Below are 23,968 nucleotides of genomic sequence, written 5' to 3'. Positions count from 1 at the left end.
ACACTAAGAGCAAACCTAATGTAACCTCTGGACTTTGGGTGATGATGATGTGTCAATACAGGTTCATGGAGGTTGGAGGGGTTGCACAGGGAGACAAGGAGTATATGGGCTTCTGGCTCTGTACTTCTGGCTCAATTTTGCTGTGAACCTAAAACTGCTTTATGAAATAGTTTATTAATTTTAAAAAAATGGTTAAATGTAAATCTGTTACGCATATTTTACAACAAAAAAGAAAAGATTTGCTAAATAACTGTTCATTTATAGAAGAGCTTAAAAAACATCATATATGTCATACACCATTTGAAAAGGAGATAAATATGAAAGCGTTCTAAAAAAAGGTTTCCTTCCATTGCTTAACAGCTGTACTTTATACGTAAAGATAAAAAGAAAAGAATCCAGCTTATAATTTAGTATTTTACCTATTTATTGTACCAAACACTGAACTTCTAAAAGCTTCTAAGAACAAAATCCTTTATTAAAACAAACTAAAAGCAAGCCAAACTGTTGGTAATTAAAAAAAAAAAAACAAACCTAAAGCTCACTGCAATAGGAAATGGCTATAAATACACCTTCAGTATACAGAAATTAAAAAGGCAGATCTCTGTGTACCGCATGGGACTCAATGAAAAGTGATGAATGATTTAAAAAAAGTGTATATGCCCAACACTATATAGTTTCTATAGGCACATACATAAGTACACAAACACAGAAAAAAAAATCAAGAAAATAGAGACAGAACTATTAACAGCAGCAGATAGAAAAGGACTGGGGGAAGGTGAGCGGAAAAGATTTTAATCTTACCTAATTTTACTTTTTTTCAAAGCAAATATAATCACACGACTAATTTTTTTAAACTAAGACTTCTATTCTAAACAGAATAATGGCAACAGACTAAAAAAGAAAATTTCACAATATCCTACCAACAGTCAAGATTTCAAAACCAAAGCCAGTAAAAGAGCTCATAAAATAAGATATTAATCATTAACAAAGTCAGCTTGGCCTTAATCACTTGTTCTGTGAAAGTTTATGACCTCTACATCAATACACTTGCAAGGAAAAAAAAAAAAAAACCTACAAATTCAAATTATCCAAAGTCATCTTCTATGGAAAAGGGAGGAGAACTTTAATATTATTTCTATTTTACACAAGAAGAAGCTGGGGTTCAGAAAGTGAAATAATTTGCCCAAAGTTGGAGAGCTACTTCAGTGGTCAGACCAAGATTCCAATCCTGTTCTCATCAATTTAACAACCCTTTCTCGAAATCACTCTGGCTAGACATCCTCCCTCCCTCCCAGAGGCTCCTTCTTCATATAAAAGATGAACATCCTACACTCATCTTGAGGTGAAAAGAGTTAAAATATGCAAGTAATGAATCAAGCACAAATGACAACTGCAATAACAGGCACTGGGCAAAAAAAATAAGAAGGGACACAACTACATCTACCCAGTGTAAGGGAGGCGCGTGAGCAAGGGCAGGCTGCTGAAGATTTACACTAATCAAGAGTTACACTAATCAACAGTCACTGACAACAAAAATTGAAAACCTTTAGGCCTGACCATACGGTAAATGGCAGGAACAGACTCTACTTTTTTCAGGGGATAAACACAAACATGCCCAGGAATGTTTAACTTTAATCCTCACAACAATTCTGGTAACCCAGCCCTCTCTCTCTACCCTGTACCCCTACAGTCCTTTCTCATTCTTTGCTCATTGCCCTGAAAGATGATCAAAATTCAGTTTTCGAAATTTGATGAAAACAATAGTTAAAACACCTATGCATTTCAAACTCCTAACTCCTATTACTGGGCTAGGACTGAACATGGCTACTCACCCTTTACTCCTGGAATCACCAGCACCAGCACCCCCACCGCCACCCCTGGGGCACCAAACCCCCTGATGCTCCTCAACTTACAAGGGTCACTAACTACACTGTCACAAAGTGAGTTCCAACCCAGGCCCGCCTAGGCTAGCATGTTCTTCCACGCCTCCTTCCGTTTACTAGTCAAGAATGAGAAAAGACTTAATATAAAGAAATAAGAATAAAACTGTCGCCCCTCTCTCTCAGGACAGGCCACATATTATAAATGCTGAACCCCACTCTTTTCCTCTCCCAAAGATACATCTAGCTTACAGTTTATTTTGATCCACATCCCTTTCTAGATTGTTTTTGGTGTTCTATACTTGACTAGAGCCACATTTAAGGTTCACATAAATGTTTTCTAGCAATCAAATGATCCTATTTTAAAAAGGTAACTATTCTTGAAAACTTTTCCATTTCTGGATATAAAAATGAGCTAACTAATGTGAAGGAGCAGAAAATCTTTAACAAATTCCTTACTGACACAGGAACACTCCACTTAAAGGAGGGAAAAAAACGCATTTGCCAGCTCTTAATAAAATGAACATCCTCTGTTGTAATTTTTAAAGTTTTTTTGAATACTGGTTGACACATATACAAAAGAATATCTGCTACACGATTATTCAAAAGTAGCAAGACACCAAAAGAGCAATCCAAAATAAAAGGTAATATACCAGCAACCTAAAAATAAAAACAGACTAAACGTATCTGCTGGACTGGCCAATATGAAGAGCACTTTTTAAGTACAGAATACCTCAAATTCCTGGATAAGGGACAGCTCATTTCTAATTCTAATCTAATTAGGCAATAGCTGCATATAAATTGGAGAAGGAGTCTGAGACTAAAAGCATTCAAGGGTTCTTACAAGGGTAAAGATATCAATTAACTTTAGGCCTTAAGTTAAATACGAAACATCTAAGATCACCAAGAAGTGTCTAATCTCTTACTGGGTGTAGGTAAAAAGGATAGTAGATAGGAATGAAGAAAAAAAAGTTCCCAAAATACATAAGCAAGAAAAGAAAAAGAACAGAAAAAAAGCCCAATTAGAAAGCAGAAAATACAAAAGTAGAAATAAACCAACTATTTCAACCACAACTAATGTAAATAGACTACCCAGCTTAAAGTCAAATTATTAAAAAGCAATCCAGCTATTTGCTGCTTTCAAAAGGCACACCTAAAACATTAAGGGCACCAAAACTTGATAGTTAAAGGGCAGAAAAATATACATCAGGCAAACATTAACTCAAAGTCGCTTAGTACAGCTATGCCAATCTCTGACAAAATATATTTTCATGGAAAAAAATGTTCCTAGAAACAAAGATTCATTACAGAATGACAAACTGTGCAAGTCCCTGGAAACTTAACAATTCTAAACTTACAGGCAGAAAGCAAAAATTGAGAGAACTACAGGAATTTGACAAACCTTCCATCATAATGGGATTTTAACAAGATTCCTCTCTCTAAGGGATGGAACAAGCAGACAATATTAGTTAAGGACACGAGTTTGAATGTGGGTTCAGTTAATGAGTTTCATCTAATAGACATGGGAAAACCTGACCTTTAAATTGGAAACAAATTCTTTTTAAACACACATGGAATATTGATAAAAATCTGACACAAACTAGACACCATTAAAACAGCCTCAACAAAATTCAAAGAATCAAAATCACACTGGACTACATTTTATTAGCACAATTATGTTAGCAATCAATAACAAAAATTAAAAGATATATATATCAAGATTTTCAACATACCTTCTAAATTTCTAAGTCAGAGAAGAAATCAAAACGAAAATGTGACTACATTCAGAACCGAAAGATGAAAATTCTGCATAGCAAAACTTCTGAGATGTAGCTAAAGTGGTACTTAAAGGGTAATTACCACTTTACTTACATATATGTACATATTATGTACACAAAAAAGCTGAAAATTAATGACCTAAGAATCCTGTTTAAGATATTAAATATTAGTAATTAATTACAAGTCAGGCAGATCCAAAAAATAAGAAATTATAATTTTCTGCCAATATATTTGAAAATGCAGACAAAATAAATGAGTTTTAGAAAAATGTAAATTACCAAATATGACTCAAGAAAAAGAGAAGACTCTAATGATTCTAAAAATATTAAAGCAACCAAATCAGTGATTCTTAAATCTCAGACAGAAAACACCCAGGCCCTGATGGCTTTGCAGTCAGGTTTCTTGGAACACTGAAAGAACAGATAGTTCCAATTTTACATATAAACATGCTAAGAGAATAAAAAGGAGGAAACACTACAGCTTAGTTTATTAGACTAGAATACCCTTGATAACAAAACTCATAAGGCTGATATAAAAAAGGAAAATTAGAGATCAATCTTACCAATGAACAGAAATTTGAAGGTACTAGCAATTAAAAAAGAAAAAACAAACAAACAAAAAAACAAAGGGAATTCCCCGGTGGTCCAGTGGTTAGGACGCGTGGCTTTCACGGCTAGGACCCAGATTCAATCCCTGGTTAAGGAACTAAGATCCCACAAGCCGAGTGGCACAACCTCCCCCCTCCGCGCCCCCCCCCCACTAAAAAAAAAAAACCATACATACCCAAAACAAAACAAAAAGATTTTTTTTAAAAGATTAGGTCATGATCAGGCTGGATTTATCCCAGAAATGTAAAGTTAATTCCAATATTACCTTTTAGAGAAACTGTTCAAATTACTAGGCTAAAGGCAAAAAAATGTAATACCACCATCTCAATAAATGTAGAAAATGCATTCAATTAAGTTCAATGCCCATCTTTTATTTTTTTAATTCTCCATAAACTAAGATTGAAGAAATCTTCCTCAACCTTTTCTTTAAAAAAAAAAAGCACCCACACATTTAATGGTGAAAGATAAAAGCATTTCCCTTAAAACTGGGAACATGACAAGGATGCCCACCATTACCATTTATATTACCCACTGGTGATGGTTGCCATGAAGCAGTGCAGTAAGACTAGAGTGAGATGTAAAAAGTATAAAAACTGGAAAGAAATGAGCTGTCATTATTCAAAGATGAGATGATTATCCACATAAAAACCCCAAGAATCCACAAGCAAATTATTAAGTTAGAGAAGGTACTGACTATAAGAGCCACATATAAAGTCATCTGCATTTCCATTTACTGGCAAATAGAGAGTTTTAACTTAAAGAAAACCAAGGACTTCCCTGGTGGCACAGTGGTTAAGAATCCGACTGCGAATGCAGAGGACCCGCGTTGGATCCCTGGGCTGGAAAGATCCCACATGCCTCAGAGCAACTAAGCCTGTGTGCTGCAACTGCTGAGCCTGCGCTCTCGAGCCCCTGAGCCACAACTACTGAGCCCAGGTGCCACAACTACTGAAGCCCAAACACCTAGAGCCCAGGCTCTGCAACAAGAAAAGCCACTGAAACGAGAAGCCAGCACACTGCAACAGCAACAAAGAGTAACCCCCCACTCACCGCAACTAGAGAAAGCCTGTGCAGCAACAAAGACCCAACACAGCCAATAAATAAATAAATGAATTATTTATTTTGAAAAAATAAAAAATCATTTACAACAGCAGCAAAAACTATAAAGTAACCAAAGAATAAATCTAACACACACAAAAACATACAAGACTCGTAGAAAGAAAAAAACATAAAACTTTTTAAACGACAACTACCCGGGACTTCCCTGGTGGTAAAGTGGTTAAGAACCTGCCTGCCATTTCTCCAAAGAAGACATACGGATGGCCAAGAGGCACATGCTAAAAGCTGCTCAACATCACTAATTATTAGAGAAATGCAAACCAAAATGACAATGAGGTATCACCTCACACTGGTTAGAACGGGCATCATCAGAGAATGTACAAACAGTGAATGCTGGAGAGGGTGTGGAGAAAAGGGAACGCTCTTGCACTGCTGGTGGGAATGTAAATTGATACAGGCACTATGGAAAACAGTATGGAGGTTCCTTGCAAAACTAAAAATAGAACTACCATATGACCCAGCAATCCCACTACTGGGCATTTACCCAGAGAACACCATCATTCAAAAAGACACACGCATGCCAATGTTCATTGCAGCACTATGTACAATAGCCAGGACATGGAAGCAACCTAAATGTCCATCAACAGATGAACGGATAAAGAAGATGGGGTACATACATACAATAGAATATTACTCAGCTGTAAAAAGCAATGAAACTGGGACATTTTTAGAGACATGGATGGACCTAGAGACTGTCATACAGAGTGAAGTGAGTCAGAAAGAGAAAAACAAATATTGTATATTAACACATATATGTGGACTATAGAAAAATGGTACAAATCAACCGGTTTGTAAGGCAGAAATAGAGACACAGATGTAGAGAACAAACATATGGACACCAAGTGTGGAAAGCAGGGAGGGTGGGGGGGGGAATGAATTGGGAGATTGGGATACCAAATTGTACACTCTAAATATATGCAGTTTATTGTAAAAAATAAAAAAATAAAAAGTTAAAAGAAAAAAAAAAAAAAAAAAAGAACCTGCCTGCCAATACAGGGGACGTGAGTTCAGGTTCAATCCCTGGTCTGGGAAGATCCCACATGCCTCGGAGCAACTAAGCCTGTGTGCCACAACTACTGAGCCCATGTGCTGCAACTACTGAAGCCCACATGCCTAGAGCACAAGTGCCTAGAGCCCACGCTCCGCAACGAGAAGCCACTGCACTGAGAAGCCTGTGCACCACAACGAAGAGAGTAGCCCCCAATCACCACAACTAGAGAAAGTCCGTGGAAAGCAACAAAGACCCAATGCAGCCAAAAAAAAAAAAAAAAAAAATTCCTACAAATAAGAAAAACAAAACAACTCAAGAGGAAAAAGTAAGACATAAACAGGTATTTCACAAAAGCAGACATCCAAATAGCCAAAAAGAAAAAAAAATTCTCAACTGAAGTAGTAATCTGAAAAAAGAACATTAAAACCATGCAGAAACAAATGAATTAATAAAAATTGGCAAAGAATTACTTGAATAGGCTTTCCTCTAAAGAAGATATACAAACAGCCAATACGGATATGAGCAGATGCCCCAGAGCATTAGTCATTCAGGAAAGCAAGAGCCACAACGATGAGACACCACCCCTCACTAGCATGGCTGTGATTTTTTTTTTAAATGGAAAATAATATATGTTGGTGAGGACATGGAGAAATTAGAACCTTGATACAGTGTTGGTGAGAATATAATATGGTACAGTCACTTCAGAAAACAGTTTGGTAGTTCTTCAAAATGTTAAACACAGTTACATTATCCAACAATTCCATTCCTAAGTATACACCAAGAGAAATAAATACCTATGCCCCTCCAAAGACTTACACACACATGTGCTCACAGCTGCTCACAGCAGTACTGTTCGTAACAGTCAAAAAGTGGAAATAACCCAAACATCCACCAGCTGATGAATGGATAAAGAACATGTGGTATGTCCATACAATGGAATGTTACTCAGTAATCAAATGCAACAAAACACTGATACTGAAATATGCTACAACATGGATAAACCTCGAAAACATGCTAAGAGGAAGAGCTAGTCACAAAAGACCACATGTTGTATGATTCCATTTACATGAAATGTCCAGAATAGGCAAATCCATAGTAAGTCCATTAGTGGTTACCTAGAGGATAGGTGGGAATGGAGAGTCAGAGTCACTGCTAATGGTACAAGGTTTCTTTTCAGGATGACGAAACATTCTAACATTAGACGGTGGTGATCATCACACAATTCTGTGAATATACAAAAACCTATTAAATTGTACACTTTAAATGGATAAATTGTAATATGTGAATTATATCTCAATAAAGCTATTAATTAAAAAATGAGATGTAAGTTCACATCCAATTTGGCGAATATAAAAAAGTCTGACAATACCAAGAGTTGACAAGGACACAGAACAACAGTGCTGATAGGAGGGGAAAGTGGTTCAACTAGTTTAACTAAAGTCAAAGCTGTACAGGTCCCACTACCCTACAACTCTAACTCTCTCCAGGCTTGATACCTCAGGGAAATGCTTTTCTGCACGTGTTCAAAGCCTCACTGTTTCTTTAATGGAAAGGATCCTATCTCACAATGATAGGACAAGGAATAAAAGGAGGCATTCAGTCTGAAATCAGAAGTGAAAAGGATAAACTACAGCTACACACATCAATGTGGACAAAACCTGTTGTCTGCATGCATGGCCTCACTCCCCTCCCTTCCCAGCGTCAAGCCCATGCCTCACCATTACAATCACTCCCTTGACCTACTCTTGCTTTCCCACCTTTGCTTGGGGAAACCACGACTCCAACAAAACTGCAATACTGCCTACGCCCGTGGCTCCCAGGAAAAAGAACACAACTGCTTTTTTCAGGACGGCTCCCCTCAGGAGGCCATTCCACACTGCCAGCCCATTCACATTCTTATTTTCCCACCGAATACCCCATACCTTCTCCTCTCTCCTCACACCCCACCCTCCCCTACTCACTCTCATTTTCACTGACTCCTTCCTATTTCACTGAGAAAAAAAGAAAGAAGAAAACAGCCCTGCTCCCACCATACCAGCTCCCCTCCTCTGCTCTCCTTCCTCTCACCAAGGAAGAGCCTATGGACGCTCCACGTGGGCCCAATCCCTGTCACCTTCCCAGCAAATGTCCCCTCTCCCACTTCACCAAGGTGCTCACCCTGTACAGAATCATTTCCCACCAACAGTACAAAAATTCTGTAATTTCAGCCATCTCAACAAAACCTTCTCAGGGTCCCAACTCTCCCTTTCCCATCGTGGCCAAGTGCCCATGAAAGGGCTTTCTCCATCTGCCCTCCTCTTCTCTCAATCCCTCGTGAACCCTTCCTTTCAGGCTCTTTCTGTGTCATCGTGTGGGGACTGCTCTTGTCAAGATCATCAATGACTCATGTGCCACCAAAGCCACAGGACAAGTCTGGGCCCTTGTTTCACTTGAGGGCACAGCAGGAGCACTGGGCGCGGGTTCTCCCTCACTCCCTCCCCTTGATGACACCTCCTGCGCCTTCAAAGATGCAAGGCCCACCCGGTTCTCCTCTACCCCAGAGGCCAACCGTCCCCATGTTCCCTGCTGCCTCGGCCCTCAGTCCTCAGTGCGCTCACTCAACATCAGGACTTTTAAGTGTCATCAAAACACTGAAGACTCTCACATTTCTATCACATTTCTATCTTCAGCCCAGACCTCTCCGAACACCTTAATCCTAAGTGGCTCCAGCCAACTCTCTAAGAGCTTCACAAACGCAACAGGTCCAAACCCCAACTCTTGATCTGACTTCACAACCTGCACCTCCCACAATCTTGACCGCAAGCAAAAATCCCTGGTCGGTAACCCCTTCACTCGGCTGTCTCAGCTATATTCAGTCTATCAGCAAATCCAGTCGGCTCAACTTTCAGGATGCGTCCAGAATTCAACACCTTCTCACTTCCACTCCTGTGCCCCCTCAGTCCAAGCTGCCATTATTGTTCTGCTGGATTTGAGGCAGCAGAGAGACAGCTGTTCTTAACACAGTTCCAGGGGAACTTTTAGAAACAGAAATCAGATCTCACGTCACACCTCTGTTCAAAACACTACAATGACTTCCCATCTCATTCAGAGAAAAAGACAAAATCCTCACAATGGCCTGTGTGACTGGCTCCCACCCCCATCCCTCTGACCTCCTCTCCCGCCACTCTCCCCCAAGCTCTCCCTCCTGCCAGGCTCTCTACTGTCCCTCCAACACAGCAGGTACAACCCTTCTTAGTGCCTCACGCACAGCACACTGGACTCTGCCAGTAGGACTCCCCTTACCCCACCCCCACCTGCAGCCACGTGGCTCCCTCCCTCACCTCCTTGTGTTCAGAGGTCTCAGGAAGGCCCATCCTGACCACCTTATCTCAATCTGCAAACAGCCCCCACCCACCCACTTCCCGGCTTGACTTTGCTCCCAGCTGTATCACCACATGACTGCTATATTTTTGACTTAATCTGTTAACTGTCTTTCTCCACTAAAACGTAAGTTCCAGAGGACAGGGACAAAGTCTTCTTTGCTCGCTGCTAACAGAGCCAGCATCAGATCATGTCTCAGTGGCTAAGACATAAGTTCTCAAACGTTTGAACAAATGAATCTCAAAAACAGTAAGAGGGGAGAGGGTGAGTTACAGAACAAAATGATTCCATTTATATAAAGACATGCAAAAATTAAGTTACTTTATATAAGGATACATTCACAGATGGTGACACCATGAAGTAAATCCACAGGTAGGAGTGGTTGGGGAGGTCATATAGGAAGCCAAAGGTAGTGGCAACATTCTGTACTTCCCAAGCTGGTTAGTGGTGCACAAGTGGTGGTTTTAACATTTAATATCTGTACACATGCTGATATATACTCCTTGAATATATGATCTCATTAAAAATTAAAGTAGAAAGTAGGATAGAGCAAGACAGGTCAAATCCAGCCCCACCACCTGTTTCTGTAAATAAAACTCTGCTAGAAGACAGCCACCTTCATTTGTTCACATGTTGACTGTGGTGGCTTTCACACCACAGCAGCAGAACTGAGTAGGTACGGAGACCACATAGCCTAACGTATCTACTAACTGGCCCTTTACAGAAAACAACTGTCTGGTTATAATGAGAAATTTGTAAAGAAATTAAGAGCAAAATTTAAAAGAGCCAATCATCTGTTAAAAAACACTGATCCTTCAAGGACTTCCCTGGCAGTCCAGTGGTTAAGACTCCATGCTTTCACTGCAAGGGACACGGGTTTGATCCCTGGTCAGGGAACTAGGCTCCCATGTGCCTTGTGGCACAGCCAAATAAATAAATAAATAAACACTCAAGAAAAAAAAAAACCCAAACCATTGATCCTTCAAGACGTGTGATCATCTCCAAGAGCACAGTATGTTAAAAAAAATACGGCTCTGTGTAACATGAGGGACTTCAAAGCAAACGGGGTTTTTATACTGTCTTAATGTGCCAGCAAGAGAGATTTTAAAGATGAATATTTTAGAAAGCAAAGTGCAAAACCTCAAATTTATGATCTCTACTCCCACCACAGTAAGAAAATATTATCACATTTTAGCAAGAAAAATCTATACAACATAATTCAAATGGGGGGTGGGGGGAGGGGGCGACAACACCACCATCTAACTCTATAACCTGCCCTGACCCACTTCACCATCACCTGATACTTCCCCAGAGCAGCTATTTAGATCTTGAAGGGCCTCTACGATACCATAATATTCCATTTCACTTCTTCAGGGCATTTCACTGCAACTTAAATTAGTCATTTCTGAACTTATTTCTGCTGTTATTAGGCAGAAGACTGATAACAGTAATAATACTAAAACAAATACTAATGTGTGCTAGGAATTTTGCTAACTGGTTTATATTTAACATTCATTTCACAGATAAGAAAACTAAGGTACAGAGATGTCATCTAACATTATGATGACACAGCTGGAAGACTGTGGAAGCCAGAACTCAAAGTCAGCTATTTTAGATCCTGTGCACTCTTGACCTCCACAAGACACTCTGAACTGAGAATAGAGAGCAGGTATTAATCTGTGAAAATTTCCTTAGCTTAAAATACTATGCCTATGATAGGTGCCAAATGCATAGCTGTTGTAACCATCTAAGAGTACAATAAATCGAGGACGAGGGGTCCACAGTAGAAAGGGAGAGGGGGGTGATTCAAAGAGTGTTGTTTAATCAGAAGGGACTGATTAAAACTGATTAATCTCGCAGGCAACAGAGGCAGATGTGACCTGCCCACTGTCCAGAGGCAACAAAAACCCTGTGTATCTCTATGTCAACAAAAGTATACTAGGAGACACTACCCCCTCATCTACTACAATGACAAAAACAGACATGTACTACCACTAAAACAAACAACAAACAAAACACCAAGTCAGAAGTTAACCATCTTTTAGAAATTTTTATTGGAGTACAGTTGATTTACAATGTTGTGTTTATTCTTAACTCTCAGTGAGTTCCAGCTATGACGTTATTGTTGAAACAAATGACACTTGAAATTATGGTCTAGTGGGGCCACCAATCACCCAGGAACTGAGATTTCTCTGCTACCCACAGGTTCACTCTCCAGCATGACCTAAATTTTTCTCTAATAATTCATGACCTCCAAAACCATGATTCTCATGAAAGGAAGCCCCAAACAGCCAATCAACTCAATATTTGTCCATGTTCCTTCCATCACTGCCTCATCTGGGACTGAAGACCCAGATTTCACCAAGGTCCAACCAATGTCTACCAACTACACTAAGCCTTACTGGATAGTGCAGGCCACCACGGAGAGCGCCTCAGTGGCTAGTGTAGTGCTGCCTTTCTCGCCCTGATCAGGGTCTCAGAGGGCCATGCATTTCCAGGCAAGCTCCCCTTTCTCTTCTTGTCAGTGTCTCTCTGACCCACTGCATTACTGCTGACACCAGCAACAACTGTTCAGATTTACATCCAGGTTACAACCCTAACCCTAACCTAAACCAACCCTAACTCTAGGCTCCCACTAGCAATCCATACAGCTTTCTTCGCATCTGACTCAACATTCAGTCCTACTTTTATTTCTGCAGTCCGTCCGTCCGTCCGTCTGTCTGTCTGTCTGTCTGTCTGTCTGTCTGTCTATCTATCTATCTATCTATCTATCTGCAGCCTTCTTAGTTCTGCTCCCTGATGTTTCAAAAAACAATCTCATTCATCTTTCCTTTGGGCCACCAGATTTCATGGCAGTCAGCCTCTAGGGCACACAAACCATTCCAAGTCAATACATATTCCCACTGTAAGATATTTGGGAACTAATAATACCCTAGTTTTCTCCAGAGTTGCTGAGAAGTACCAAATCAGAGTCTCTTTATATTGGTAAAAAGATGTTCAGAACCTATCAAACTTAATTTGTATACAATCAGTCGACTATGATGGCCAACAAACACATGAAAAGATGCTCAACATCACTCATCATCAGAGAAATGCAAGTCAAAGCCACAATGAGGTATCACCTCACACCGATCAGAATGGCCATCATCACAAAATCTGGAAACAACAAATGTTGGAGAGGGTGTGGAGAAAAGGGAACTCTCCTGCACTGTTGGGGGGAATGTAAGTTGGTACAGCCACTATGGAAAACAATTTGGAGGTTCCTTAAAAAACTACAAATGGAACTACCATACGATCCAGTAATCCCACTCCTGGGCATATACCCAAAGAAAACCATAATCCCAAAAGAAACATGTACCATAATGTTTATTGCAGCACTATTTACAATAGCCAGGACATGGAAGCAACCGAAATGCCCATCAACAAATGAATGGATAAAGAAGATGTGGCATATATATACAATGGAATATTACTCAGCTATAAAAAGGGATGAGATGGAGCTATATGTCATGAGGTGGATAGAACTAGAGTCTGTCATACAGAGTGAAGTAAGTCAGAAAGAGAAAGACAAATATTGTATGCTAACTCACATATACAGAATCTAAAAATGGTACTGATGAACTCAGTGACAAGACAAGAACAAGGACACAGGTGCAGAGAATGGACTGGAGAACTCGAGGTTTGGGAGGGGGCGGGGGGGTGAAGGGGAAGCTGAGACGAAGCGAGAGAGTAGCACAGACATATATATACTACCAACTGTAAAGCAGATAGCCAGTGGGAAGTTGTTGTGTAACAAAGGGAGTTCAACTCGAGGATGGAAGATGCCTTAGAGGACTGGGACAGGGAGGGTGGGGGGGGAGTCAAGGGAGGGAGGGAATATGGGGATATGTGTATAAAAACAGATGATTGAACTTGGTGTACCCCCCCAAAAATAATAAATAAATAAAATTATAAAGTCAGTCGACTATGAAGTCTTCATTAATACTTAATAAAACAGGTCAACACTAGCCAGCAGAAGTGAGAAGTAAACCTCCTCTATGCAGAGTAAGCCCAGATCTCTGCCCAGTCTGTGACACAAAAATGTCCTAGTTAAGGCAAGAAGGCTTTCAAGTACTGCCAAGATTCCCTTTCACTTGCCTCTTCACCATCTAGCCAGTCTACCTGGTATCCAGATGTCAGTTCATAATCATTCAAAACCTGAAATACCCTGGGCATTGATCCGACTAGTAGTAGCTCTCCCCTCCCAGTAAAGAAAAATAAAGGGGGAGGGAGGAAGAAAAAGGGGGTTTCCATGGCAACTAACTCAAGCCAAAGTCAAAAGTCAAATCTCCAGTCAACCTCGATCCAGACTGCAGCAGGAAAAAAAAACCCATTCCCACTGGAAGCACCATGGATTTCAAGGATGCCCAAGATATTTAGCTTGAACCTACACCAAGCCTCTGATCTGTACGGAAACAGTCAGCGCTTCAAGTCTGATCAAGTGACATTCAATATCTATGGAGCAAAAGACAATATAGGTCAACCCTATATGTCATTACAAAACAGCTTCACCAGCATGGGAAGAGTGGCATGGTTTTTTAAGACACACAGAATCAAGGAGGGAAGTGGAAGTAACTATTTACTACACATGAGAAACAAAGGTGTAACTATTTTATTCTTTGGCAAGAGACTTCTGAAAATCTAAACACTCAGCCAGCAAACAGGAGCTCTCTCTTTGGAAACCTCTAGGGCCTCTCACTAAGAGTGTGCTTACTTACACCACATACAAGTCTCACAAAGCTGTGTTATCTGGCCTCACAGCCAAGGGGACATCTCTTTTGTCAATGCTGCCTCTCCCCATAGACTGCAAATCCTTAAGTGCCTGTTCATGAGTATATCCCTAATACAATTCCTGACAGAGCAAGAATTCAATTGATTTGCTGATCAAATAAATGAAGATTAGAAGTAGACAGGGGGAGTGGTCACTTGTCATTTTCAGCATAGCCACGGGCCAAATTTCAGGATGAAGGATTCGAAAGTGCCTCCCTGATCGCCTCCCTTTTATATGTCCAGATTTTAACATTCAGTTGCTGAAAATTTGTAGTTTTTATACTAACATTCTTCCACTCAATGAAGCAGATCATCCACAGTCGAAGTATGTGTGAGAAAAGGACCTCTGCCCATCTCTATTCTACTGCACCTCTTCTTCCCAGCATGAAAAACACTCACCTGCTTTGGGTTAGAGTCCAGGGCCCAGGCAAGCCCCCTTTGCTGGCAAGCATGGGTCACTGTGTTAAATGACAAGCACAGAGTTTGCCTCTCTCCTGCCTTCAAAGGGCAGAACTGGTGAACAGACCCAGGCTAACTCTCTGGAAGTAGGTCTTCATTTTAAAAAAAGAAGAAGATAATGATGACTGGCATCTAAAAACAGACTGACAGCTGACTGACAGGATGAGGGCAAAAGATACAGAACTCGAAAATCACAGGAGGATGAGGTTATTTGGCATAGGCACAAACAATCCTGAACACCCACGAGCACTAAGTTTCAGCACAATATGGTGATGGATTCTCATGAAGCAACAGAAAAAAAGCTTCTCCATTATTTTCTAAAATAAATTCACTCAAAAATTTTTTTTAAAGTTCAGTCTTTGGGCACCTGAAAATAACGTACATACACCATCTATTCCCACTACTAAGTAATGTCCAAGACAGGATCTAGGTACAGATAGAGCTCACAGACGACACAAAGAACTCCTTGACCCACAAAGTAGCCCCTAAAATCTGTGGTCTAGAACAGTGGCTCCAAAACCTACCTGCACTTCAGTATTACTTGGGGAGCTTTTAAAAATATATTCTCACTCTCGCCACACATTTCTAGAGGTGGGGTCTACCACCTGTGGTCTTAAAAAGTCTCCCAAATGATTCCAATGCAGGCCAGATTAGGATCTATCTAGAGCAGGGTTCCTCAATCTCAGCACCACTGGTATTGGGGGCTGGATAACTTTTTGTTGGGGGGAGAGGGTTGCCATCTTGTGCATGACAGGATGTCAAGCAGCATCCCTGGTCTCTACCCTCTAGAAGTCAATAGTACACTGCCTGACCCACAAATGTGACAAGCAGAAACGTCTCCAGACATTGCCAAACGTTTCTTTGGGGCAAAATCATTCCCCAATTGAGAACTACTAATCTAGAGTAAATAAAAAACCAAGCATTTGAAGTTCTTTTAAGAAAGGAAAGAAATAAGAAAGCTTCTTAAAGCCAAGAAGCCAGGTCTATTTTTCCTGTCATCGCGTCTAAGAAAAAGTAGCTAATACCACTCTGTGCACTCCAGGCCTTAGACCCTGACTTAAGAGGTCTAAAATTTTAGACCAATATATACTCAGGCTGCCTCTCAAAATATAAAACCACAAGATACAAGTTTATTATAGAAGCAAATTAAATACCAATCCTGACAAATACTGTTTTAAGGAAGGTGTCTTAACTGTAACAAGCACATTATCTTTGTACCAAATCAATGCAAAAACTTACTTTAAAGAGGCTAAGTAAACCTCACCCTGTCAAGCCTTAATTTTATCACTATTCATTTTCTGTCCAGTTATGGTCTGATTCTCAAATTCCCAAGCAGTTAATTGAAACCAGTTTTTGTTTTGCTATACTTTACACAAAAGCTAGTTTTCTAATCTAAAGCAAACTTCTTCCTGTTCTTCAGTAAGTTAAACCAGCAAGATGCTCTACTTAAGACCAAGTCTGTCAAAATAACCCTTGCCCAGTGCAACCAAAGCAAGCCAGGTCCCAAGCAAGGAATTCTAGCAGAAGGGCAAGCTGGTTTCAGGTACCAAGGAGAAGAGCACAGGGCAAGAATCAAAAGACTGTGAGTATATGTGTGAGCGAGTGGATGGCATTTTGTTAGATATGCTAGACTCTCTGATCAAACATACTGAAATTCAAAACAACTCTGAAAGCATCCATCCAGGACAACAGTTATTTTCCAAACTAACTTCACTGAAGTATATCTCAATACAAAGTAACCTTTCAAACCTCAATAAAAACCCAGGAGTACACTAACAAACTCCAGAGTTATTGATCTGGGGGCCAATCACACTCAATAAGTAGTATCCAAAAGTACAGTTAGGAACAGAATCAGACTTGAGCTCCTGATGGGCTTTTCTTTATTTCACCATCTCTTAAACAAACCATTCAGAGACACCACCACTAACTACTGCAGAAAACGTTTGTAATTTAATCCATCTTCAACCACCCTTCTCCTGGGTGGTTCTCAGCCCAGACGACTCTTAAACACACAGGGCTTTCTAAAGACAGTCACCAAAAGCCAGGACTTAAACACGCATGGGACTTCCTAACAGTATCTAAACACTCAAAAAGCAAATTTAAACTAATAACAGCCACTAATTACCAGGCGGATTCTTCGTGCCAGGCACCATTTCTAGCTGTCTTAACTCCTTTCCTCCCGGCACACTTGTGAGGTGGACACTGTTACTATTCCCGTGTTACAGAAGCAGCAGAGAGTTTGGGCTAGAGAGCGGTGAGGCCCAGCTCCGAAACCAGGCGGTCCAACCCGAGAGCAAAGAAAGCTCCCACACCGACGCCACTTGGGAGACGTCCCAGGGGCTGCGACGCTGGAGCCCCTTTCCCACTTGCTGCCTGCCTACAACATGACCTTGAGGACAGAATCGCGGTCACACTCCACGGGAACGAACCAGCCGCGTTATTAACAAGCGCTGTAGGGATAGAAGGAAACAGCTCCCTAAGTGCCCTTCCCAGAAAAGCCAACCGTAAAGCTCCGCCCGGCCCACGGCGAGGATGGTTCAGCACCGAGAGGATGACACGCAGCGCGGGGGCTGAACCGTCAGGACACACAGGTGCGTCCGAGGATTCATTCCCGTCCCCCCGCGCCCCCGAGTCCGAGTGAGCGATCGAGAGCGAGCGGGGCCGCGAGAACACCCCTCCGAGGAGCCGGCGAGAGGGCTTCTTAAAGAGCGAGGTCCCGGCGGCCGCGAGGAGGACCCCCCGCCCCCGGCCCCCCCCCCCCCCCCCCCCCCCAGCGCCCGGGCAGCTTCGGCACCGGCTCCGCGCCCGAGTCGCCACATCGGAGCCCGCCGGGCGCTCGCCAGGCGGCCTCGCCACGCCGAGCCGGGCTCCGCGGCGAACGGGCAGGAACCCACAGAACTTGTTTCCCGGAGAAGCGAGCCCGGCAGCGGCCTCCGCGCGTCCCCGGCGAGCCGCCGCCTCCACCTGACGCGCCCCGGGGCCCGCGGGCGGGCGGGCGGACGGGCGGCGCTCGGGGCGGGCAGGGCAGGCCGGGGCGCGGCGGGGCCCTGCCGGGTGAGGGGCCCGCCCGCCCGCCAGGCCGCACGCGTCAACGCGGGCGCAAAGTTCGCCGCCCGGCCCGGCGGCTGACAGGCCCGGGCGGGGACCGGCCGGGCAGCCCGGGCGCCGCGCCTCCCCGGCCACCGAGCCGCGAATTCCGGGGGGGAGGGGAGGGGAGGCGCGGGGGGCCGGCACGCTGCCTCCCCGCGCCGCCGAGGCCGCCGCCGCCGCCCGCGCGCCCCGCGCGCCCCGCGCCGCCGCCGCCCCCTCCCCCCATTACCTGGAGGTGCCCGCGACTCGCCGCTAGTTGCGCTCAGGCGGGAAACGCGTTCACCGACACCATCAGCGAAGCGCCCAAAATGGCGGACGTATCAAGCAGGCCTTGAGTTCCCCCCGCCCTCCCTCCGGCCGCCTCTCGGCCAATCACGGCCCTGTCCCCGCCCCCATCCCCGCGCTCATTGGCCTTCCTCTCCCGCCCCCTGCAACCTATTGGATTACCCAGCGGCCCCCTCGTTGCGCCCACTCCGATTGGCTCGCAGAGCCCGTCTGTCAAGTGCTAGGGGCGCGTTCTTTTCCCATGGACTCGACGGATACGGAACCTCTAGGACGCCGGAGTCTCGAGAAACAAATCAGAAACCGAGAGAAACCTGGCTGGGTCCCCCTACGCCGTAGCAACAGCAGGGCCTCCGCTTGACGGACGCTTCGGACGACCAATCCGATAGCCGGTGCTTTTTAAAACTAAATTGAGCCAAACCAATCATAGCCTTAGACCTGGGAGCTGCAAGAAAACCAATGGGGCCGCGAGACCGACGGGCGGGCGGGTCGGAGGGCCAGGAGGAAACCGGTGATGACGTGAGCCACAATAAGTTTCGGCGGCGGAAGTCCCTCAGAGCTGGGGAATTAGCTCAAGTGGTAGAGCGCTCGCTTAGCATGTGAGAGGTAGCGGGATCGATGCCCGCATTCTCCACAGCTGCATTTTATAAAGGTGGGGGGGGTCACTGTGTCCTCGAAGGCGGAGGCTATACCAGGCGTTGTAGGGGCAAACTGAGGGGGCCGGGTCACCCCTGTCTCTGTGCGCCCTGCTCCGGGGATGCGGGGGTCTTCCTTTTGCCTTGCGGAAGGATTTACGTAGGAGATCCTATTGATACCAATCTAGTGAGCGCTTGGTGTGTGCCCCGCCGGCGGGGATGCGCAGGCAGCAGAGGGTCCCGGCTTTGACGTATGTGGGAGCCGTCCGACTCCACCTGGGCAAGACCCGGTAAGTAAAGCAGGCCGTAGAGTGGTGGGGGGTCGGCGGGGGTGTCTTCCTGAGCAGGTGACATTTCTACCCACGGGGCAGGGAGAAGAGAGCCCTGAGACTCCAGGCTTTGGGGCAGGTTGGGTTGTGATGGGAGAGGGGACGCCCGAGGTGGGGGGAAGCAACAGCCCCGATGCTCAGCTGGGTACCGGGCCTGGAGTCATAAGTAATGAGGGCCCCGTGCAGGGAGGTTGGCAGGTCTCCCCGGGGGCACTGGCTTGGTCAGAGATGGCCACTGCCGCTCAAGGACGGGAGGCAGGTTTCCTGTGGGGCTTCCCCAGGCTGTCTCCCAGAGTCCAGGCCTGAGAAAAGTGACAGAGCTTGGCACCTGGGGGGAGCGGGATGGCAGGACCGTTGGAGTCAGCCCCTGGGCTGCTTTCCCAGGGCTCAGCATCCTGCCGCACGGGCCCCAGCTGGCCCCAGCTGGCCCTCCACCTCCCTGACTCAGACTCTCTGAGCCCCCACCCCCCGGGACCAAATGACAGGGAGGATGGAGCCCAGCTTGAACTGGGTCAACCCCAGCGCCTGGGGAGCTGGGTCTCTGGTGCAAACATGCCCCTTCCCCAGCTCCCTGCTTCAGCAAGCCTGTGGCTAGAAGCAGAATCTGGAAGGAGTTAATTGCTGATAGATTATCATCCTCATTTGACACGTTAGTTAACTGAGACCCAGAGAGCATTTAGACACCTGTATGGGCGAGTGACCTTGGCTGGGTGATCTAACCCTTCTGAGTCTCCAGGTCTTATCTGTAAGGTACTGGTGGTAATACCTACCAGCCTGTGTCCATGCCCTGAAGGGTACTGGGCCTCTAGGGAGGCAGCAACCAAGGGCAGATGTCACTTGCCCTGATTCTACTGTTCAGAGAGGCTCAGAGCCTCATCCAAGGCTACACAGCTATGTGAAGAAGACAGTCAAGATTGAAACCAGTTTAGAAGATGTGCTTGGTGCAGAGGGTTAGGGAAAGGGATGTAACATACAGAAAACCCGGCGTTGGGTGGGAGCAGGCATACCCGGCAGAGGGAACTGCAGAAGCATGGTGGGGAGAGGCATATCTGTTGGAGGACCAGATCCTGGTGATCACAGGTCCGGGGGAAAAGAATGGGAGGGACTCATAGCAGCCTTGGAGGATAAGCGAAGGAACTTGGGGTTTATCCTCAGACAGTGAGGGCCAGGAAAGGCTTCGGAGTGACAGGAGGGCAAGTTCAGGGCCGGCCATGCTTTAGAGAGGATGGTTTCAATTTGGAGCAGCAAGGATGTGATATAGGAGTAGCATAGGACCAGAAGAGCAGTCCCTAGCAACTGGACCCAGGAGCACGGGAGAGGCTGCAGGGAACCCCGGGACAGTAAAAGCACTCTATACGAGGTGATGCTTTCAATAACATTAAATATGAGATGAACCCTGTGCTCTTGATCAGGACTGAAAACTCAACATTCTGTTTCTAGATCCATCAGACTAAAAGCTTCATTGTGGGAAGACATTCAGGAGTCTTTCTGAAACCTTGAAAATGTTAAAGTATGTGGGCCGAGCGATGGGATTTAGAATGTCCTGCTTGAGCAGTGGAGGAGCTGAGGATGCGGGGCGTGGAGACTATGGGGGCATAGGCAGAGGGTTGGCCCTCTCTGGCGGCGCAGCCCCTTTCCTCATATCACCCTGGTTGGCCCTGGAGGATGGCTGGTTAGCCAAAGACGGGTAAGATTCCTCAGGGGAGGAACAACCTAAGACAGGCACAGTCGCAGAGGGGCCAACAGGGGTGGGGCACAGACCCCTAATATCTGAGAGAGGTCTCCTGCCCCCAGGGCTGTTTTGCTCTCCACGCCCAGCTCAAATCCACACCTGCTCAACTCGGCCCCAGGAGGCAAACAAAGATCATTGCCCCAGTCATGTGAGGCCTTTGATTGTTTATGGGATTAACCTGGGAGTGTTAGCCAAGAACTCAATAAAAGCCACTTGGGATGAATCAGCAAGGCTCTTGATCCTAGAGGTCTTGAGTCCCCCGGTCCCATCTTTCTCTTCAGTCTGTGTCTGTGTTTTCTTCAAGCTTGCGGCACCCGTCACTTACCTCGAGTCGCCGAGCTGGTCTCAGCACTTCATGAGTTCGTTTTTGTTTTATTCACTGCTGAACCCCGGTACCTAGTACTTAGCACACAGTAGATGCTCAGTAAATAATTGTTAATTTCATTAAAAAATCTTTTTAAAGACCTCCTGGTCTTTCCGATTGACCAGATGCTCTGACAGCACTCCTTGGTGTGACCCGTCCCTGCAGCTGGGACCGCCTTGTTCTTCCAATGGTTATCTTCTGTCTGGTGAGGAAGTCTTAAGCCTACCTATCTCCTGCCTTTCCTTTCCAAGTAATCCAGCAGAAAGCCTTCGTCCTGTTCAGTCTGGTCTCTCTCTTGCCTGTCCGGTCCTCTGGCACAAGTCAGTGTTGTTGATGACAGGGGTTGGTACCTCAGAGGGACAGCTCTGAGTGTGTGGGCAGGAGGGACAGCCAGAGCTGGCACCTGCCCTCCAGGGGAGGAGGTGACCCAGCCACCCACTAATCCATGCATCCCTTTACTCATTCATCATCAGAGGACTTGCCGGTACCTGTTTCAGGCTCTTGCATCCCAGACTCAGGTGGGTCACAGAGCCATGTGCACTATAATTAAATGAAATAATGCAAGGGCTTCCCTGGTGGTCCACTGGTTAAGGCTCCATGCTCCCAATGCAGGGAACTAGATCCTGTATGCCACAACTAAGAGCCCGCATGCCACAACTAAAAGATCCTGCATGCTGCAGTTAAAGATCCCACACACACAAGGAAGATCCCACGTGCCACAGCCAAATAAGTAAATATTAAAAAGAAAAAAAAAAGAAGGAATGCAGTATCTTGCCCAACATAAGTGGGCACCCAAAGCCTCCAATTATGATGGAGCTCCTAGCCTAACCAGTAGGGTTGAAGTCAGGGAGAACTTCCTGGAGGAGGAGGCATCTGAATTCAGCCTATCTCCTAAGGACCATGGGGAGCCATTGACAGGCTTTAAGGAGGAGAGTGCCTTCAAATGCTCTGTATTGGCCTCACCATCCTAAAACTTCTGGATTTCTCAAATTGCCACCTCCCTCTTTTTCCCCCAATCCCTTTGTGATTTAATTGTTAATATTTCAATTTTCAACCCATCTAGACTTTTTAAAAAATTATATGAAAAATTTCACATCTACTCAACAGTAGAGATAAAAGTATTAGTGAATACACTTATGTCCATCACCCAGCTATGACTCCTTAACTGTGGGGAACAGTCACAGAGCTGACAAATGTTAATTATATCAAGTAATGATTTTTAAAAAATACTGTTTACTATTATGGTGATTTCATAAAAGAAAGGACATTTTAATGCACGCATACACTCAGATAGGAAAGATTAGCCCAGGATAAGGAAAAGGCTTTAAATTGAATGAGCTCGCCTTGAGGACAAAGACGCCTGTTGTCTTTCCTTGTGCTGTGTCACCAGGGCTCAGTCCTGATCCGAGGGCTGGAGTGGAGCTGCCCTGGCAGAGGACATGCCCCGGAAGGGCCAGAGCTGGTGCCAGGTGGTTGCTGGGTCAGGTTAAGACGTGTTGAGGCTGGAGAGAAGGGACTAGTTAAGGAAGTCCAGGGGGTTATGAAGGGTGGGCCTACTTTAACATGGAAATTTAACCCTCTGTTTCTTTTCCTTTTCTTCACTGTGTCAAGATTCAGTCTGGGTTGGCAGGCAGTGAGTATTTCCCTTCCCAGCAAAGGACTGGTGACAGAAAGGGAACCACAAGGGTTGCTAATGGTCAGGGCCACCATCAAGCTTGCAGGGAAAGAAAAGAGAAGATGGCCTTTCGGTGGAGGGGAGGCGGCAACGACGTGGGTATTTGGGACAGGACCTCGAGGGGAGGAGCCAGCAACGGGGTTCCTTGGTGGCACTCCAGCTCCATCATCTGGGGGTGTGGCCCAACAAGGGGGTCCCAGCGCTGGAAGCGCCAGCTGAGTGGCTCTCGAGAAGGAGCTCTGCAGGGGCCAAGTGGGATCCAAGCCCACCCAACTTCGCAACCATCCAGGCTTCTTAGGGACAGAACCTTCTACACTGCCCTCATCCTGATTCCCCTGCATCCTGCCTGACAGTGGATGTGCCCAACATCTGGGCACATGGATTTTGTTCAGCTGCCCAGGGCAGCTGTAGACCTATGGGTCCAGAGCCCCCACACTTGTCCTGGGGTCGGAGGCAGGTGGAGCTGAATGGATCCCCTCCGATGGGGTTGCTGGGGAGGAAGCCTATTACAGGAGGGAGACCCCACAGGGCTCAGTAAGGGATGGCAGAGGCTTGGGGAGTAGTGAGTGTCACCGCAGAGGTGAGAGGGTTTAAAGGGAAAGTAGAAGCCCTTTTGGCCACATTGAGCAGCACCCAGTAGTCCGTTGGTACTGTGTATTGGATAAAGAAAGGATTGAACAAATGAATGTAAAAAATTCTGGCTTTACGTCTTTTTCCCTGAGCCTTGGTTTTCTTGACTACAAATTGGGGATACCGTTCACCTCGCCGGGCTGTTGTGAAGTTTAAGTGAAATAAGCCTGTTAACGTCACCCCCACACTTGAGACACAGATTTAGACATCACCTCCTCCAGGAAGC

General features: G+C 45.0%; 1 protein-coding gene and 1 non-coding gene across 12 annotated transcripts in view; one reads left to right on the top strand and one right to left on the bottom strand.

Annotated features, from left to right (window-relative positions):
• The window catches only part of PPP6R3 (protein phosphatase 6 regulatory subunit 3), a 125,138-nt gene extending 106,576 nt beyond the window's left edge, over nucleotides 1-18,562 (bottom strand). For 8 of the 11 annotated variants that reach the window (XM_057728794.1, XM_057728799.1, XM_057728800.1 and 5 more), the window contains exon 1: nucleotides 18,325-18,431. The gene's annotated coding sequence lies outside the window, so the exon portion shown is untranslated. Of the gene's footprint in view, nucleotides 1-17,130; nucleotides 17,148-18,324; nucleotides 18,437-18,542 lie in introns of those variants that run through there. The other 3 variants (XM_057728795.1, XM_057728793.1, XM_057728797.1) reach the window with 3 other exon arrangements.
• A 376-nt stretch (nucleotides 18,563-18,938) lies between these two features.
• TRNAA-AGC (transfer RNA alanine (anticodon AGC)) lies at nucleotides 18,939-19,011 on the top strand. Its single transcript has one exon. It is a non-coding gene; the product is annotated as a tRNA-Ala (tRNA).
• Nucleotides 19,012-23,968: the final 4,957 nt, after the last annotated feature.

This window comes from Hippopotamus amphibius, chromosome 3, assembly GCF_030028045.1.
Source record: "Hippopotamus amphibius kiboko isolate mHipAmp2 chromosome 3, mHipAmp2.hap2, whole genome shotgun sequence".
NCBI lineage: Eukaryota > Metazoa > Chordata > Mammalia > Artiodactyla > Hippopotamidae > Hippopotamus > Hippopotamus amphibius.
This window is presented reverse-complemented; position numbering and strand designations above follow the sequence as displayed.